This window comes from Ceratotherium simum, chromosome 6 (assembly GCF_057802395.1).
Source record: "Ceratotherium simum simum isolate JZ-2026a chromosome 6, ASM5780239v1, whole genome shotgun sequence".
Lineage (NCBI taxonomy): Eukaryota > Metazoa > Chordata > Mammalia > Perissodactyla > Rhinocerotidae > Ceratotherium > Ceratotherium simum.
Window position 1 is genome coordinate 59,983,414 of NC_141905.1, and position 21,192 is coordinate 60,004,605.

General features: G+C 38.2%; 1 protein-coding gene across 1 annotated transcript in view; it reads right to left on the reverse strand.

Moving 5' to 3' along the window:
• The window catches only part of HPSE2 (heparanase 2 (inactive)), a 710,163-nt gene extending 694,615 nt beyond the window's left edge, over positions 1 to 15,548 (reverse strand). The window contains exon 1 of the mRNA XM_087432419.1: positions 14,976 to 15,548. The gene's annotated coding sequence lies outside the window, so the exon portion shown is untranslated. The remainder of the gene's footprint in view (positions 1 to 14,975) is intronic.
• Between the last annotated feature and the right edge of the window lie 5,644 nt (positions 15,549 to 21,192).

The following is a 21,192-nucleotide window of genomic DNA, read 5'->3' on the forward strand; positions in this document are numbered from 1 at the left end:
CTGCTGCACACAGGGTCACTAGGAGTCGAAATCGACACAATGGCAATAACAACAAACAACGAAAGTAAATCTGATCCCACATGGGGTCTAAAATATTCTTAAACACTCCACCAGACCACCATGTGCCTACTAAGGACACAAAGAAAAGCCCATCACTGTCCCTTAAGCAGTCCCTTACTTCCTCTGAGCTGTTTTGCACTGCATTCATGAAAATGCTTTATAAGTGTTGGTGAGCTACCTGGTTGTAAAGACTCCTGTTGTTCCTTTCTTTGACTTCTCTGGTGAAAGAGTAAAAGTGAGAAGAGAAAGGAATACAGAAGGGAAGTTAATAGCATCCAAGTTCCTAATGACTTCACAGTCATTAGGATTAGGATTACCAATGGCAATCCTAGTTAACTTTTTTTTTTTTTTTTTTTTTTAAAGATTTTATTTATTCAGTTCTTCCCCTCAAAGCCCCAGTAGATAGTTGTACGTCATAGGTTCACATCCTTCTAGTTGCTGTACGTGGGACTCGGCCTCGCGTTGGACAGAGAAGTGGTGCCTCGGGGCGCTCCCGGGATCCGAACCCGGGCCGCCAGCATCAGAGCGCGCGCACTTAACCGCTAAGCCACGGGGCCGGCCCCTAGTTAACTTTTAAGCATGGGAAGATGAACACAGGTATCTGAAGATACAGAAAAAGCCAATTTACAATCAAACCTTCCCAGGTACCATGTTCTACTTCCTAGCCTCAAGGACTGTGAAAACATTTTTCACTATCTCCAGCTTCTGAAAGAAGCTGCATCCTCTCTAACAAAGGCCAGGTCAGGCAAAGGACCTTAGCAAACTTTTCCTCTCCTTTATCCTGGTGTCCTATGAAAGTGAGTACTCCACTGGGAAGTAAAGTTTCTTTGAAATAATGCTACCCTAAACTGGTGGAATTAGAACCCAAAGTTGAATCCAGAAGGCAGATCTGATTTAAAATGCATTGTTTCCAAGAATCTAGCATCTAAATTTATGTGTGATGATAAGAATTTTAGAAAGGTGGGTCAATTGTGAAGGGCAGATAGGAAGTGTGGTTTGGGCACATCCAGACCTCAGGACACCAGAAATCATGGTATTCAGTTCCCAAGTGCTCAGGACTGATTATCTGGAAAGTCTGAGGTACACGCCAGATGCAGCCTGCTAGCTAAAGTGAGAGATTCCAAGAAAAATTCTGAAAAGTCTACCCTCAACTATGCCTGACTAATTCCTGCTTAACCTTTAGGTTATCATCTTAGACAACACTGCCTCCAGAAAGTGCCCCCTGACTCCCCAAATCTGCCTTCTTTAACCTTAGCTCAGGTAGCCCTTAGTCTCCTAAAGTTGTCACAACACTTACCTCACTGCAGTATTGTCTGTTTAATCACTTTCTAGTTTAGAGGTTTTCAAAAGGTTGCTCACTTAGCCCTCCAAAAGACTTTTTAAAAAATATGGACCTTTGACCACTTATGGTCCCATGTGGGATGGAGTAGTCTGAAGCAGGTAAACATTACCACTTAACAATAACTAAAATATGGATAAATTAGAAAAATCACATATTTAAAGGTATCAAGGAGCTGTGAAGGCAATAAGGAATATCAGGAACAAAATTCCAGAGAGCAGAGAACCATTCAGAGGTGATCTAAAGGTCATTTGCTATTTCTGGGCACTGGTTAATGGCTGAGATCAGGAATTGGGCCAAGCACAGGAATACTGCTATAGGACAGAGAAGTGAACAAAATTTTTGACAGTTGCTTGGGCTGGAGTGACAAAACTGAACATCTGAGAAGCTTCAGATACAAGGCCAGTTTCTTCCTCAGGTTATTCGCTGAATTCTGAGGATAAGCCAAAACTTCCAAAAGGCAGACGGCAATTTCCTAGAGTCTATGCATACTTAGGAGACAAAGCCTGACTAAGAAAAAGGACCTTGAATACAACCAATGAGAGGTGAAGCCCTGGAGGGAATGATGGATTAATACTACCAGCTACTACCACTTTTTTCCTCACAGCATTTGCCAATATGGGCACAGCCTGAAACTGAGAATCCAGGCTTGTCAGAAGGCTGCTTCTGGAGAATAGAGAAACCAGCCATCTTGGCAGTTGTGCAGGACCAAAGCACCCAAATTGGAGACTTGAGAAACCTCAAACTCACAGCCAGTCTCCTCCTCAAAAAGATGTGTGATATTTTGAAGCTTCATGGGAGCTTCAAGGCTTCAAGGCTATTTAGCTTCAAGGCTAAATAGCTAATCAAAATACCTCTGTAAAGTAGAGTGAAAATTTCTGCAGAATCTTGGTTCTAAACAAAGGACCCTCTCCCCAACCATTGCTCTCAATGAAAAGCCATGAAGGACCATGTCCTAGGAACAAGGAAAACAAAGGTGGACTAGATCTGACTAAAACTGCAAACCAGTCTTGATCTAAACAAGCCTGTAACTGGATTAAGGTGATCCGACCCCCAGTCTCTCTTAGAATTTTACCTCTCTAGTGAAAGACACCATCATCTGAAGCATCTAAAGTTGGGATGTGTGTGTGTGTTTAATACAAAACATCTGACATTCAAACAAAAATTACTAGGTATAGAAGACAGAACTATTTGACTGATAACCAGTAAAAACAGACCCTAGGTGATCCAGATATTGGAGTTAGCAGACAAGGACTTTAAATGATTCATAAATTAAAGAAAATAAAGGAAAAGATGGACAAAAGAGAAGAAAGGATACAAAATTTCAACAGAGATGTAGAATTTATATAAAGAATCAAATGGATATTCTAAAACTGAAAATAAAATATATAAAATTAAGAACTCAATGGATGTGTCTAAAAATCAATGGACCTAGCAGAAGATAGGAAGTGAACTCAAAGAGAAATCAACAGAAAATATCTAAGCACAAAAAGACTGCTGGAGAGTGGTAGAGGAGAGAGAGACAACATGAAGAGAAAGAGAGAGAACAAACAGAGCGCAGAAACATATGAGACACAGTCAAAAAATCTAACATGTAATTAGAGTTCCAGAAGAAGAGGAGAGAGAAAATGGGGCAGAAGCAATATTTGAAGAGATGATGATTGCGGATTTTCTAAAACTGATCAAAGATCCATTAGAATAAAAAACTTGACTCTGTTTTTGGTAGCTTTCAAGCTCCACCCCTCCCTTTTACCTTCTTGCCCCACATATGGACAAACCAATAAGAGAGCCTGCATATCCCCTCTTTTGGCACTGACAGGAAGTCCAAACCACACAAGCCCTGGCCATGTGTAGCTACTCTCACCCCATCCCCACCCTCTTTCCACAATAAAAGCTAAAGCCACTCTCTTCTCCTTGCTCTCTCAAGGCATTCTTGGACCTGCTTGGGAATCTGCCCTGCTCTCCTCCAGAAAGCCTCATTATGTGAATAATAAATCCTCTTCTCACCTCTTCGTTCAAGTGGGGTAAAATCAGTCTCAACAACTGAATGAACTTTTTGGTGGAGGGGGTTGATCCTGCCCCCCAAAGGAATAATCATAACATCCTGTGAGCAGGATGTTGGGATGATGATCACTGCTACTGGGGGTCTTTCTTCTCTCTCTTTAGCCTGCTAACTGGCTCTGCTGATTGCTAATGAGGATGCACTTTAAGGAGCTGCCTGCTGGAAAGCAAGCTCTTTGAACTGCACTGCTATCTGCTGGAGAGCTTGCACTTGGAACTGTGCTGTTTTGTGCTGCGTTTTCTGATTCCTACTAAGCTTCTGTTAGAGATTTAACAGACCTAAGTTGGGAGTTTCAATAATTGGCATTTAGAGACAGAGGTATGGGAGTGGGTTCCTCCTTAAAGTAGCCCTGGGTCATGTGTCTTGACCAGGACCCATCAGTGTGTCTCAAACTGAATTGTGTGTCTCAATTCCAGCATAAGCCATGACTAACACTAGACTCAGGGAAATGACTCTTACCATGTGACCAATGGCTGTGTGTCTCAACCAGGTGTTGGTTACTATTCTATAGAACACTCAGAGAAAAGACTGATACACTGTGCAATAAACAGCTCAAGTCATCACTTGTGTGGAGGTAAAGTAATCACCATGTAGCATGCTGAGGTCCACTCTCCTAAGCACATACGGCTCACTAGCACTCTATGCCTTAAATACCTCTGCTTCTCCTGCTGCCAGCTAGGCTTCTGTTTCCAAAAAAAGATCTTGATCCTCAGATATATAGAGAAAAACACTCATGGCACCCCTTTGGCCCAGCCAAGGAGGTAATTCAAACTTGAGTTAAGCCCAAAGTCCTTAAACCCGATCAAACTACCATCGCCATGGGGTAGGCCCCTAACTCTGATGATATGGATTTGAGAATCTCTGGAAGAAGAAAGTTATAAATACAAGCAGAGTAGAGAGGGTCCCACCCCCAGGAATATATCCAGTAAACACACACATACACGGTTACAGAGGGAAGAAACAAAAATCTGGAACAGAGGTTCACAATTTAATCCAATTAGAAATCTAAAATTTACTAAAATAATTTATACAACAAAAAGAAAAAAGAGTGCCAAATTGGCTTGTGTGCCGCTACAACATAGGTTCTGAATTAACATTAACATCTGCTGAAATATACCAATTGGCAAATCTCCATGGCCTTAAATGATACTGAGGCTCTAATTATAGTTATATCTGCCAATCCCACTAAATTTAACTAAGATACCTCCTATACTCCTGCAGGAGTTATGAAAAATAAAATAGAGGATAAAGGGACAAACAGATATGCCTCCATCTCTGACACAAGCAAGAAATAGCTCTTGATCCTCTCAACACCCACAACATTAAAAAAGCCCAACATCTTTTAGGCCTTTTTCGGTTCTGGAAGCAACATATTTCTCATTAAGAAATTTTACTTGGCCCATTCATGCTGTTGATCACAAATTGGCTCACTCCCCCCCCCCCCAAAGCCCCAGTAGATAGTTGTACGTCACAGTTGCACATCCTTCTAGTTGCTGTATGTGGGACGTGGCCTCAGCATGGCCGGAGAAGCGGTGAGTCGGTGTGCACCCGGGATCCAAACCCGGGCCGCCAGTAGCAGAGTGCACGCACTTAACTGCTAAGCCACGGGGCTGGCCCTGGCTCACTTTAAATATAGCTTCCTACAACAAAAGGTTCTAGAATCTGTCCAAATTCCAAGGCTACTTCAAGTAGTGGTGTATTAGTTTTCTATTACTGCTGTAACAAATTACCACAAACTTGACGGCTAAAAACAAGACAAAATTCATTATCTTACAATTCTGTAAGTCAGAAACCCAACACAGTTCTCACCAGGCTAAAATCAAACTGTCAGTAAAACTTCATTTCTTTCTGGAGGCTCTAGGGAAGTACCCATTTACTTGCCTTTTGTACCTTCTAGAGGCTGCCCACATGCCTTAGCTCATGTCCCCTTCCTCCATCTTCAAAGCCAGCAAAATTATACCTCTTTGACCATTCTTCCATAATTAAATCTCCCTCTGATTACAGCCAGGAAAGGTCCTCCACTTTTAAGAACTCCTGTGATTAGACTGGACCCAGCCAGATAATCCAGGATAATCTCCCCATATCAATTAAGTCTTTAACTTAATTATATCTGCAAAGTCCCTTTTGCCATGTAAGATAACATATTCCAGAGAGTAGGACATGGACATCTTTGGGGCCATTATTCTCCTACCACAAGAGGCTTTAGCAACCTCCTCTCATAGATTCTAGAGCTCTGGATCACCAATGATGGCCATAAATTGCCCATGGGTTTTTGGTGCAAGAATCTGCTCTCCTCAACCCCACCCTGTACACGCTATTAGAGAGGCAATCATTAGTTCATTACTGGGCTCTCCTGGAAACAGAGGCTCTCACAGACCACAACCTGGTGATGCTCCATACCCAGCTGCCCATTATGTATTAGGTCACGGAAGCAGCACCCCCAAACTCAGCATGGCCATTGAGGCCTCCTTGCTAAATGGAAATAGTACCTACAAGATAGAACCAAATCTGGGCCCTCTGGTGTATTCCACTTGCAGGAGGGGGTGGCCTCCCCTGTCCTCAGTCCCTTGACAGATGCCATGGTGCTCGAGAAGGTCATTTTTCTCCCAGATGCCTAGGGAGCCCCTTGGGATCAACTGAGTGAACAGCAAAGGGAGTTCACGTACTTTACGGGCAGCAATACCACCATCATACATGATGGAGTTCAATGGAGAACTGCTGCTTTTCATCCCTTAATGGCACATCTCTGATAAAGGATGGAATCAAAGGATCAGCAAAATTAGCCAAACTTCAAGCAGTCATCTTAGCACTGGATGCTCTAGTCAACAATCTGTCCCATTTACACATTTTTACTGACCTTTGGGTCATTGCAAATGGTAGAAATAATTTCTTATCCAAAGTTACTCCATTCAGGGTAAAGAACTCTCAGAATCTTATGCCTTACTGATATTCAAAATATATACCAAGATTACACATCTCTGCACATAGTAAAGTCACACTACAAACCTCACCAAGACATTTCTTCTCACCTTTGTTGTGCCAAACATTATTTACAGTGACCAAGACACTCAATTCAATTCTCAAAATATACAATACTGGGCTCTTGAACAAGGCATTCAATAGAACTTTAACTCCCTTACCAGCCCCAGGCTGCAGGCCTCAAAAAATGCCATACGGCTTAAACAAGTTCAAATTCAATTAAATGAAACATGGAACATTTCAGCTGTCAAATATCAGAGCTGAATTATAACAAAGAGTCTGACTCCCATTTTTGATGTTTGACTACTGATGGCTTCAAACTCCATATCTGAGAAAGCTGATAACAATGCACATTCACTCTCTCCTTTGGCACAGGTGGGAATTTAAAATATGCAAGCCCCAGCTCACATGAGAACCCTCACTCCAGCCCAACCCCTAACCACAATAAAAGCCAAAGCCTGTCACCTCTCCTTGTTCTCGAAAGTCATTTTTGGACCTACTGAGAGCCGAGCCCTCCTCTCCCTAGAAAGGCTCATTATGTAAGTTAATAATTCTTTTCATATCCTCTTAATGTATGTGTGGCACCATCAGTCTCAACATCTATGCTGAGAGTCCTCAAGACCACTCCCAAGTTCAAAGATCTGCATGAAGGACTCACAGGACTCAACTTATAGTCATATTCATGGCTATAATTTACTATAGTGAAAGGATTCAAAGCAAAATCAACAAAGGGAAATGGTACATGGGGCAAAGTCCAGAGGCCACCAGGTGCAAGCTTCCAAGAGTCCCTTCTCCACGGAGTCACACAGGACACACCTAATTCCTCCAGCAACAAGTTGTGCCAACACACGTGAAATGTTATTTACCAGAGATTCAAGCATTGGAAATATAATAAAAGCAATAATTTTAGTTAGATTGTATTAGGTCAATAATGTATGTTACAATTTCTAGAGTAACTGAAATAGTAAAAGAATACATAATGAACTGATTAATACAGGAGAAAAATGAAATAGAAAATATCTGATTACAGATTATTCATGTTTTTCAAGGAATTTGTCAATTTTATCCAGCTTTTCAGATTAACTGAAATCAAGTTGTTCATAATATCTTTCTATTTTCTTTTTAATGTCTATAGGATCTCAAAAAGTTGAACACAGAATTATATGAAGCAGCAACTCTACTCCTTGGTATATAGCCAAGATAAATGAAAACGTATGTCCACAAAGAAACATGTTCATGAGTGTTTTTAGCAGCATTATTCATAATAGCCAAAAACTGAAACAACCCAAATGTCCATCAATGGATGGATGGATAAACAAAATGTGATATACCCATACAACAGAATATTATTCAGCCATAAAAAGGAATGAAGTATTCACGCCTGCTAAAACTTAGATGAACCTCAAAAACATGCTAAGCGAAGGAAGCCAGGCACAAAAGGTCACATATTGTATGATTCCTTTTATATGATATATCCATAATAGGCAAATCCATAGAGATAGAAAGCAGATTAGAAGTCACCAGGAGTTGGGAGGAGAGAATGGAGAGTGATTATTTAATGTGTACAGGGTGTTTTTATGGGGTCATGAAAAGGTTTTGAAACTAGGGAGAGCTGGTGGTTAAACAACATTGTGAATACACCGACTACTGGACTGTGCACTTTAAAATGGTTAATTGTGTGTTATATGAATTTCACCTCAATAAAAAAATTAAAATGGAAGTAAAAAAATTAGTCAGGGTAATTCACCACATTAATAGAAAAAAGAGGAAAGTAAAATCATATGATCATCTTGATAGTTGAAGAAAAAGAATTGATAAAAGTTAATACACATTCATAAATAAAATCTGTTAGTAAAGTAATAATAGAAAGTAACTTCCTTAATCTGATAAAAAGAATACAAAAAAAATCATAGCTAATAATGAAACATAGAAAAAGATTCCCCTGAGATCAGAAATGAATAAGGATGACAGCTAGAAATATTCAACAGTGCCAATGCACTAAAGCTAAATTAATTAATTAACTAGTTTAAAAAGACAAAAAGGATTAAAAAGGAAGAAATAAAGATGGCATATTCAGCAAATGATTATACTGTATAAAATCTAAAGGAATTTACAGGTAAACTATTAGAATTAATAAGTGAATTTAGCAAGGTGGCTGGATACACAGCCAATATAAAAAATAATAATTGTATTTCTATATGCCAGCAACAAATAAATAGAATATGAAATTTTAAGAAAAGATACCATTTATAACAACATCAAAAATGTCAAATATCTAGGAATAAGTTTTTTTTTAAACATGCAAGATTTTTAAACTAAAATGGAGGGATATACTATATTTATGAATTGCAATTGTTAAATTTAAATTGTTAAAATGTTAAACTGTCAGCTCTACTCCAACCAGATCTATAGATTTAATACTATCTCAATTAAAATCCTAAGCAGGTTTTATTGGGGGTTTTTTTTTTTTTTTTTTGGTGAGGAAGATTGGCCCTGAGCTAACATCCACTGCCAATCTTCTTCTTTTGGCTTGAGGAAGATTGTCACTGAGCTAACATCTGTGCCAGTCTTCCTCTATGTTGTATGTGGGACGCCGCCACAGCACAGCTTGACAAGCGGTGTGTAGGTCCGCGCCTGGAACCCAAACCCACAAACCCCAGGCCGCCGAAGCAGAGCACATGAACTTAACCACTACACCACCGGGCCAGCCCCCAGGGTTTTTTGGGTTTTTTTTTTTTTGTATTATAGGCAAGCTAATTCTATAATTTATAGGAAAATACAAAAGACCAACAATAGCCAAGGCAATCCTGAAAAAGAATAAAATTAGGGAACTACCAGACAAGAAGGCCTATTATAAAACCCTAGGAATTAAGACATTGGTGCAAGGATAAACAAAAACTAATGTAACAATACATGATACAATGTGGATAAAAGTAGAAAACACTGTGCTAAGTGAAAGAAGCCAGACACAAAAAGTAACACATTCTATAATTCAATTTATATGAAATATCCAGAAGGAATCCATAGAGTAAATCCATGGGTAAATCCATAGGGACAGAAAGCATATTGGAGGTTGTCAGGAGCAGGAAGGAAGGGAAAATGGGGAGTATCTGCTTAATGGGTATGGGGTTTTATTTTGGAGTGATGAAAATGTTTTGGAACTAGACAGAGGTGGTGGTTGCACAACACTGTGCACTAAATGCACTAACGCCACTGGACTGTTCACTTTAAAATGGCTAATTTTATATTATATGAATTTCACCTTAACTTTAAAAATTATGACAAATGGTTTTAAACTAGAAAGAGTAGCCCTGAAATAATACAAAAAGTGAACTGAATGCATAAAGAGTTAAAAAAAAATTTTTTTCAATACTATTGGAACAGAATAGAGAGCTTAGAAACACACCCACATATATGTGGCCAACTAATTCATGAAAAAAGATGACAGTCCAGTAAGGAAAAGTGAATTGGATATCCATATAAAAATAAAAGTAACCCTGACCTCTTGCTAACACCTAAAAATCAATTCCAAATGGATTAAAGATCTAAATGTGAAAAGTAAACAGTAAAACTTTCAGAAAAAAAAGAAATAAGAAAACATCTTCATAATCTTGGAGTAGACAAAGATTTCTTAAATAAGACACAAAAAGTGTTAACCATAAGAAAAAAATGGTAAACTGGATTATATTAAAATTAATAATTTTTGCTCATTAAAAGACATCATTAAGAGTGCAATGACACCATCAGAAGATATAATGAACTCCTACAAATAAAAACAAAAACCACAGACAAACCCAATTTTTAAGTGAGCAAAAGGCAACATATAAAAAAGATTATCAACATAAGAAAATCAATCAATGTAATAAACCATATATATATAGAATAAAGGACAATAACCACATCTTAGTAGACACAGAGAAAATATCTGACAAATTCTAACACCCTTTCATAACAAAATTACTCAAAAAAAACTAGGAATAGAAGGGCATTTTATCCCTAATGATAAAGGGCATCTACATAAAACCCACAGCTAACATAATATTTAATGGTAATAGTCTGAAAGTGTTCTCCCTAAAATCAGAAACAAAACAAAGATGTCTGCTCTTACCACTTCTATTCAACATTTTACTGGAGGTTTTAACCTAACCAGGGCAATCAGGCAAGAAAGAGAATTAAAAAGCATCCAGATTAGGGGCCGGCCCTGTGGCATAGTGGTTAAGTTCATGTGCTCCACTTCAGCAGCCCAGGGTTCACAGGTTCAGATCCTGGGCGTGGACCTATGCACCGTTTATCAAGCCATGCTGTGGCAGGCGTCCCACATAGAAAGTAGAGGAAGATGGGCACGGATGTTAGCCCAGGGCCAATCTTTCTCAGCAAAAAGAGGAGGATTGGCAACAGATGTTAGCTCAGGGCTAACCTTCCTCACACACACACACACACACACAAAAAAAGCATCCAGATTGGAAAGGAAGAAGTAAAAGGATCTCTATTCACAGATGACATGATCTTATATCTATATAAAATTCCAAGAAATCCACTAAAAAAACAATTAGAACTAATAAACAAATTCAGTAATGTTGTAGGATACAAGATCAACACCTAAAAATAGAACATATTTCCATACACTTGTAGTGAACACCTAAAAATAAAATTAAGAAAACAATTCCATCTACAATAGCATTAACAAGAATAAAATGCTTAGGAACAAATTTAACAAAAGAAGTGCAAGACTTATACACTGAAAACTACAAAACACTGTTGAAGAAAATTACAGAAGCCCTAAATAAATGGCAGGACATCCCCTGTTCCAACGTTCATGGATCAAAAAACTTCATATTGTTAAGTTGGCAATAGTCACCAAATTGATCTACAGATTCAAGACAAGCCCTATCAAAATCCCAGCTGTCTTCTTTGCATTGCTTGACAAGCAAAGGACTCAGAGTGGCCAAAACAACCTTGAAAAAGAACAAAGTTGGAGGACTAATGCTTCCAGACATCAAAACTTACTACAAAGCTACAATAATCAAGAGAGTGTGGTACTAGCATAAGGACAGACATATAGAGCAATGGAACAGAATTGAGAGTCCAAAAATAAACCCTTACATGTATGGTCAACTGATTTTCAACAATGGTGCCAAGACCATTCAATGGGGGAAGAATAGCCTTTTCAACAAATGTTGGGACAACTGGATATCCACATGCAAAAAAGTAATATTGGGCCCTTACCTGACGCCATATACAAAAATTAACTCAAAATGTATGAAACACCTAAATGTAAAAGCTGAAACTATAAAACTCTTAGAAGAAATAGGTGGAAATCTTTATAAACTTGGATTAGGCAATGGTTTCCTAGATATGACACGAAAAGCCCAAGTGACAAAAGAAAAAAAATACACAAATCAGATTTCATCAAAAGAAAAAATGCTTGCACTTCAAAGGACACCATCAAGAAAGTGAAAAGACAACCAACAGAATGGTAGAAAATATTGCAAATCATATATCAGATAAGGGACTTGTATCCAGAACGTAAAAAGAAATCTGACAACTCAACAATAAAAAGATGGGTAACCCAATTAAAAAGTGGTCAGAGAATCTGAATAGACATTTCTTTAAGGAATATATATAATTGGCCAATAAACCATGAAAAGATGCTCAACATCATTAGTCATTAAGGGAATGCAAACCAAAACCCCAGCGAGATACTACTTCACACCCACTAAGATAGCTATAATAAAAAAAGGCAAACAATAACAAGTGATGGTGAGGATGTGAAGATAGTGGAACTCTCAGACATTGCTTGTGGGACTGTAAAATGATTTACCTGTTTTGGAAAATAGTTGGGCAGTTCTTCAAAATGTTAAACATAAAGTAACCATATGAACCAGCAATTCCATTCTGAGGTATACACCCAAGAGAATTAAAAACATATGTCCATAAAAAACCTTGTATACAAATATTCATAGCAACATTATTCATATTAGCCAAAACAGGAAACAACCCTAATGCCCATCAACTGATGAATGGATAAAGAAAATGTGGTGTATTCAATACAATGGAATATTATCTGGCTGTAATAAGGAATGAAGTACTGATACATGTTACAACATGGATGAACTTTGAAAACACTATGCTAAGTCAAAGAAGCCAGACACAAAAGATCATATATATTGTATGATTTCACTTATATGAAATGTCCAGAATAGGCAAATCCATAGAGACAGAAAGGAGACTAATGGTTTCCAGGGGCTAGGAGTAGAAGGAATGGAAAGTAATTGTAAATGGGTATGGGATTTTTTTTGAAGAGGGGGGTGATGAAAATGCTGTGAAATTAGGTACTGATGATAGTTACACAACTTTGAATATATTAATGACCACTGAACTGTATACTTTAAAAGGATGAATTTTATGGTATATGGATTATATCTCAAACTGTTATTCTAAAAATGAGCAAAACACTTGAACAGGCACTTCACAAAAGAGTACATCTAAATGGACAACACCTGAAAAGATGCTCAACCTCATTAGTCATCAGGGATATGTGATTTAAAACCATGAGATACCACAACACATAGACCAGAATAGCTAAAACGAAAAGGACAGAAAACACAAAGCGTTGGTGAGGATACAGAGCAAGGGTCAGCAAACTAGGACCCACCACCTATTTTTGTAAATAAAGTTTTATTGGAACATAGCTATGCTCATTCATTTATGTATTATCTATGGCTTTTTTCACGCTACGACAGAGCTGAATATCTGCCACAAATCCATATGACCTATAAAGCCTAAAATATTTACTCTCTGACTCTTTAATATCTGGCCCCCAATCTTTGATGTAGAACAACCAGAACTTTCATACACTGCTACTAAGTGTAAACTGGTACAACCAGTCTGGAAAACTATTTGGCAGTATCCACTAAAACTGAATGTTTGTATACACTATATACCCGCTGTATTAGTTTCCTATGGCTGCTGTAACAAATTACCGTAGCCTTGATGGCTTAAAACAACAGAAATTTATTCTCTCACAGTTTTGGAGGCCAGTAGTCCAAAATCAAGGTGTCACTTACTGTGATCATAAGGCTCAGAGTATTAAAAATTTTCTTCTGAACTACTGTCATTACAATTAGTACTAGTACCCAATGGAGAAAAATAGCATAAACATAATAAAATTCATATAGATATTAAACAAAATTTTTATTGGCATCATACCTCTTGTGAGATCAATGTGGCTTTTATTTTATGTCTATGCATTTGCTGATAGTATGAGTGCATGTACAAAATCAATCCCTTGCCTTTTTTCATTTATTTTTTAAGTAAGCTTTGAGAAAGCCTGTTTACATAAATTAGTAGATGGGAATAGTACCCATTTCATTATGGCAACATCACATAATTCTTTGAACTCCTCCAGAGTTATATGCCAAAAATCCCCCAAATAGTGACCTATTATTAAAAATTACTTTTAATTATCTATCAATTAACAACTACATTAGGTCCTCCTTCAATTTTGTTGAAAGAACGAACTGGAAACCACCTAAATTGGAAAAAAGATTTGTGGCCCAAGGATTTCGATCATTCACTTTCTCAAGATCAGCACCAATTTTCCTTCTATGCACCATAGTAAGATAAGGAATGGATGAGACGTATGCAAACGAAACCAATTATATTGAACTATAGTTATCAAAATATTTTTAAAAATTAATGATATAGTATAAATATGTTTCAATGTTAATGCAGTGAATAAAAGATCAGGTGGCAAGTCAAATAACATATAACTTCACAGCAGTGAGCAAAAATATTTCTAAATACCACAATGTAAATGACATCTGTAATTTCTATGGTGACAAAGGTAGCACTACTGTTAATACGTCATTTCTATTGATGACATAGTCATAGGTACTGCTGCTACTACTGCTGTTTACGATTACTTTCATAATTGATGACGATGCAAAAATTTATTTAGATGTTAAACAAAATAAAGATGTGATTTTCTTTCCTTCCTAGTTCACAGACCACCAGAATTCTAGGGTTAAGAACTCCGGGGTTAATGGAAGGAAGGAGGGAATGATGAGGAGGAGACGACCTAAGGAGAGGATCAAAAAGTGAGGAGGAAGAAGGCACGGAGGGCAGGTAGGAGGAATGGAATGAGGAGGGCAAGCAAAAAATAAATATATCTAAATCTCTGGACTCAGGCTAAGCAAATAAGCTTGGAGATTCACTGGCAGGGCTTTAGTTATTTCTATGGTGATTTTATATTAACATTTTATAACTAGTAGGTTCTTCAGCTGAGTCCTACCCACTAATCTCTTCCTCAGTTCCATAAAAGGTCACCCAGTTGCAGCAACTGAAAATCCAAATACACTAGTGTTTCCCACAGTCTTCCAGAATGGTGAGTATAAATCTGACCCCTTCAGGGCCACAGCCCCAATCTTGCGCTCTCAGTCCCCATCCCCCTGATGAGCAGGGAGTCCACATTTCTCGGGATATCCCCTCCTCGATTAGTCTCTTTAGGAGTTCTCCAAAGGGGGTGGTGCTCACCTGTCTTCTGAGCCGCCGCCTGCTGCTCTCTGACCTCAGCCAGGGTCCGTCAGCCCGGAGTCGGCTGTCGGGCTCATGGGCCTCCTCTCCACCCACCAAGGGTCTCTTCACCATTGACGGCCGAGGAAAAATAATCCCCTCCTGGCTCCCTCTTTTTTGGAAGTAGAGCTTTCCCGGGAAACATATGACTTTATTTTCTACATTTTATCCTCCAGTTTTTCCTTTTATCCTCCGCCCCTCGGAGAGCACAGGCCCCAGCCTGGACGGAGTCCTGCTGCTGACGACTCCCGCAAGCTCAGGCCTCCTCTCCTTCACTCGCGGGGATCTTTCCTCTCAAGGGCTCCAGTCAGGCGACCGCCATTCTTCCGCAGGCTCGGTCGGTTCCAGTCAGGCGTTCTGGGCCCCACGAAAAGACAGGCAGAGGCGGAACACGTGTTGGAGGGCCACTGCACATTCGACGACCTATAAGAAGTTCCTGGACTTTCGAAGACCTCTGGGAAGCTCCCGAACGCGAACATTCTGGGCTGTGAGGAGACTCCGAGATGCCCCCATGGGTGGCAAAGCCCCGCGATGTTATGGGCTGTGAGGACGCTCCAAGACGCCCTCAGAGGTGATGAAGTACCGCGATGTTACCGGCCGTGATGAGGCTCCGAGATGCCCTCAAGGGTGATGAAGCACCGCGATGTTTTCCGCTGTGAGGAGGCTCCTGGCTGCGAGGGAGCCGCCTTCCCAGGGCTCACAGACGCCCCCTAGGGACGGTGTGGCCCCCACCCGGCCAACATATTGATAAACCAGCTAAGAAGGGCCGTTGAGAGGAAAACACTAGGAGCAAAGCCGCACCAGCTTCTACCCATCCCAGATGTCTCTTTTTCTGTCTCTCATGAGCATCTCTCCTGCCTTTGAGTTCTTTCTAGGTTGTACTTTGAATTGCCCCCACGAAAGATCCAAACAGGAAAATAACTATAGTATTCCCTTCCCAACCCCCAGTATTAAGTTTCCAAAAACTTTCAGAATAAAATACCCTATTAAGAAATTTTAAGACTTCTGTTCGTTTATACAGCAAATATGTTCCCAGTGCCTACTATGTGGTAGGCACTGGGGATATAACGATGCATAAGATGATCATAGTCCCTGAAATCACAGAATCCAAATTCTTGTCAAGGAGGTAAATAAATAAATGGTCAATTATAATATAAAGAATAAGTTATATGTTGGGGAAGGAAAAGGATTTATAGAACTATAGGGCAGGGGCTTCTGACTTAGACTTGGAGAATCACGTAAAGCTTCTTAGACAAATTTCAAAGCTGAGATCTGAGGATAAATAGGAAGGGGTTTTCCAGGTCAAGAGAGTGGACAGAGGAAATTCCAGCAGAGGCAACAGCATATAGCAAAGCCTAAAGACAACGAAAAGCATAGTTCATGGGAGACAATGAAAGAAATTCAATATGGCTGACTGCTGGGACAATGCAGGGAAGCAATTAAGAATATTGGCTATGGAAGTCAATTATCCGGATTCAAATCCCAGCTCCGCCACTTAACCACCATTGAGAAGCAGAGTAACGAAGCAGAGAGAAGGCTGCTCATGAAGGACTTTGATTAGCCAGGTTAAGGAATTTGTACTTTATCCTAAGAGCAATAGGGAGCCATTGGAAGCAGAGGATTTGGTGTAATCAGATTTCTGTTTTATAAATATCGGTTTTTTCCCAAACAAAACTGAGGGAGGGCCGGCCCTGTGGCTTGGTGGTTAAGTGCGCGCGCTGCAATGCTGGCGGCCTGGGTTCGGATCCCGGGTGCGCATCGAGGCGCCACTTCTCCGTCCATCCTGAGGCCGAGTCCCACATGCCGCAACTAGAAGGATGTGCAGCTATGACATACAACTATCTGCTTTGGGGGGAAAAAATAAAATAAATAAAATCTTTAAAAAAAAAAAAAAAAAAAAAAAAAAAACTGAGGGAATTCATCACCACTAGACTTTCCTTACAAGAATTGCTAAAGGGAGTTCTTCAAGCTGAAATGAAAGGACACTAGTTAGTAACCAGAAAACATATGAAAGTTTAAAATTCACTGGTAAAGGTAAATATATAGTCGAATTTATAATACTCTAATACTATAATGAAGGCATATAAATCACATTGAACTCTAGTGTAAAGGCTAAAAGACAAAAGTGTTAAAAATAAGTATGGCTAAATATTCTTTTAATGGATACCCAATATAAAAAGATATAAACTGTGACATCGACAACATAAAATATGTGTGTGGGGCAAGTAAATATGTAGAGCTTTTTTATATGATTGAAGTTAAGTTGTTATTGGCTTAAAATATACTGTTATATGATGTATTATGAAAGCCTCGTAGTAACCACAAAGCAAAACCTATAGTAGATACACTAAAGATAAAGAGAAAAGAATCAAAGCATACCACTACAAAAAATCATCAATTTGCAAACAGAAGAAGAAAGGAATAAGAGAACTACAACACCAACAGAAAACAATTGACAAAACAGCAGTTTTGTCTCTTTAGAATAATTATTCTAAATGTAAGTGGATTAAATTCTCCATTCAAAAGACATAAAGAGGCTGAATGGATTAAAAAACAAGACTCAACTATATGCTGTCTATAAGAGACTCACTTTAGCTTTAAGGACAATCATAGGCTGAAAGTGGAGGGATGGAAAAAGATATTCCACACAAATGAAAACCAAAAGAGAAGAGGGGTAGCTATGCTTATATCAGACAAAAGCTATAATGAGACAAAAGCTGTAACAAGGGACAAAAAAAGTCATTATATGATGATAAAAGTGTCAATTCATCAAGAGGATATAACAATTATAAACATATATGCACCCAACATTGGAGTAACTAAATATATTATGTGATTATTAACAGATTTGAAGGCGGAAATAGACAGCAATACAATAATAGTAGGGAACTTTAACACTTTCAACAACAGATAGACCATCCAGACAGAAAATCAATAAGGAAAGACTAGACTTGAACCACACTTTAGACCAAACAGACCTAACAAATAAAAGCACAGAACCAGACAGCTTCACTGGTGAATTTTATCAAAACATTTAAAGAAGAATTATTACTAATCCTTCTAAAACTCTCTCTAAAAATGAAGGAGGAACCAACTCTTCCAAACTCATTTTATGAGGCCAGCATTACCCTGATACCAAAACCAGACAAGGATACTACAAGAAAAGAAAATTACAGGCCAATATCCCTAATGAACATAGATGCAAAAATCCTCAACTAAATACCAGCAAATTAAATTCAACAGCACATTAAAAGGATCATATACCACAATCAAGTGGGATTTATTACAGGGATGCAAGGATGGTTCAACCTATGCAAATCAATAAATGTGATGCACCACATTCATAGAATGAAAGATAAAATTCATATGATCATCTCAATAGATGCAGAAAAAGCATTTGACAAAATTCAACATCCTTTCCTGACAAAAACTCTCAACAAATTAGGTATAGAAGGAATGTACCTCAACATAATAAAGTTCATATATGACAAGACCACAGCTAACATACTCAATGGAAAAAAGACAGTGTCTTCAATAAATGATGCTCGGAAAATTGTATATTCACATGTAAAAGAATGAAACTAGACTGCTATCTTACACCACTCACAAAAATTAACTCAAAATGGATTCAAGATTTAAACATGAGAACTGAAACCATGAAACTTCTAGAAGAAAAAAAGCTCCTTGACATGGGTCTTGGAAATGATTCTTTGGATACAACGCTCGAAGCGCAAGCAACAAAATCAAAAATAAACAAGTGGGACTACATCAAACTAAAAAGCTTCAAAGTAAAACAATTAATGAAGTGAAAAAACAACCTATGGAACAGGAAAAAACTATTTGCAAACCATGAATCTGATAAGGGGTTAATATCCAAAATATATAAAGAACTCATACAACTCAATACCAAAAAAACAAATAATCCAACTAAAAGATGGGCAAAAGACTTGAATAGAGATTTTTCCACAGAAGATATACAAAAGGGCAACAGGTACATGAAAAGATCCTCAACATCACTAGTCATTAGGGAAATGCAAATCAAAACCACAGTGAGATATCACCTCATACCTGTTAAAATGGCCATCATCAAAAAGATAAGAGATAAATGCTGGTGAGGATGTGGATAAAAGGGAACCCTTGTGCACTGTTGGTGGGATTGTAAATTGGTACAGCCACTATGGAAAACAGTACAGGAGATCTTCAGAAAATTAAAAATAGAACTACATTTGATCCACCAATTCCACTTCTGGGAATATATCCAAAGGAAATGAAAACACTAACTCTAAAAGATATCTGCACCCCCATGTTCATAGCAGCATTATTTACAATAGCAAAGACATGGAAACAACCTAAATGTCCATCAATAGATAAATAGATAAAGAAGTTGTGATATATATATACACACACATATATAGTATATATTTAATTTTATTTATTTATTTATTTTTCCCCCAAAGCCCCAGTAGATAGTTGTATGTCATAGTTGCACATTCCTCCAGTTGCTGCATGTGGGACGCGGCCCCAGCATGGCCGGAGAAGTAGTGTGTTGGTGCGCGCCTGGGATCCGAACCCGGGGCGCCAGCACCGGAGCGCACATACTTAACCGCTAAGCCACAGGGCCGGCCCATATAGTATATATATATACTATTCAATATACTATTGAAGCCAATGAGATCTAGAGAGAATACTGCTATTTATACAAAAATAAAATGTTTCTCAGTTATAATTGTGAGACCCGAAAGATATATATATATATATAGTGGAATATTATTCAGCCATAAAAAAGAGAAATCTTGCCTTTTGCAACGACATGGATGGACCTTGAGGGCATTATGCTAACTGAAATAAGTCAGACAGAGAAAGACAAATACTGTACAATCTCACTTATATGTGGAATCTTAAAAAAAAAAAAAACTCATAGAAAAAAAGACCAGATTTGTGGTTACTGGAGGTTGGGGGGCAGGGGAATTAGAAAAAGGTGGTCTAAAGGTACAAATTGCCAGTTACAAGATAAATAAGTACTGGGGTTGTAATGTACAGCAAGATGACTTTAGTTAACACTGCTGTATAATATATATGAAAGTTAAGAGAGTAAATTCTAAGAGTTCTCATCATAAGGAAAAAAATTCTTTTTATTCTTTTTCTGTTTTATCTTTTTATTGTATCTATATGAGATGATGGATGCTAACTAAACTTATTGTGGTAATCATTTCATGATATATGTGTGTCAAACCATTATGCTGTATATCTTAAACTTATACAGTGATGTATGTCAATTATATCTCAATAAAACTGAGGAGGAAAAGATGAGAAAAATTCCAATGACATTTTTCACAGAAATAGAAAAAACAATCCTAAAAGTCATATGGGACCACAAGAGATCCCAAAGAGCCAAACCAATCTTGAGAAAAAAGAACAAAACTGGAGGCATCATGCACCCTGATTTGAAACTATATTATAAAGATATAGCAATCAAAACGGTACAGTCTTGTGTCTCTTAATGATGAGGATACATTCTGAGAAATGCATTATTAGGCAATTTCATCATTATGTGAACATGATAGAATGTACTTACACAAACCTAGATGTATAGCCTACTATACACCTAGGCTATGTGGTATAGCCTATTGCTCCTAAGCTACAAATCTGTACAGCATGTTGCTGTACTGAATATTGTAGGCAACTGTAACACAATGGTAAGTATTTGTGTATTTAAACATATCTAAACATAGAAAAGGTACAGTAAAAATATGGCATAGAAGATAAAAAATGGTACACCTGATAGGGCACTCACCATGAATGGAGCTTGCAGGACTGGAAGTTACTCTGGGTGAGTCAGTGAGTGAGTGGTGAGTGAATTGTGAAGGCCTAGGGCATTACTGTACACTACTGTAGACCTGAAACCATAAATCTTCTAGAGGAAAATGTAGAGGGAAAGCTCTTCGACATTGATATTGGCAATGATTTTTTGGATATGAAGCCAAAAGCACAGGCAGCAAAAGCTAAAATAAACAAGTGAGACTATATCAAACTAAAAAGCTTCTGGACAGAAAAGAAAATAATAAAATGAAAAGGCAACCTATGTATTGGGAGAAAATATTTGCAGAACATATATCTGATAAGGGGTTAATATCCAAAATATATAAGGAACTCATACAACTCAATAGCAGAAAAACAA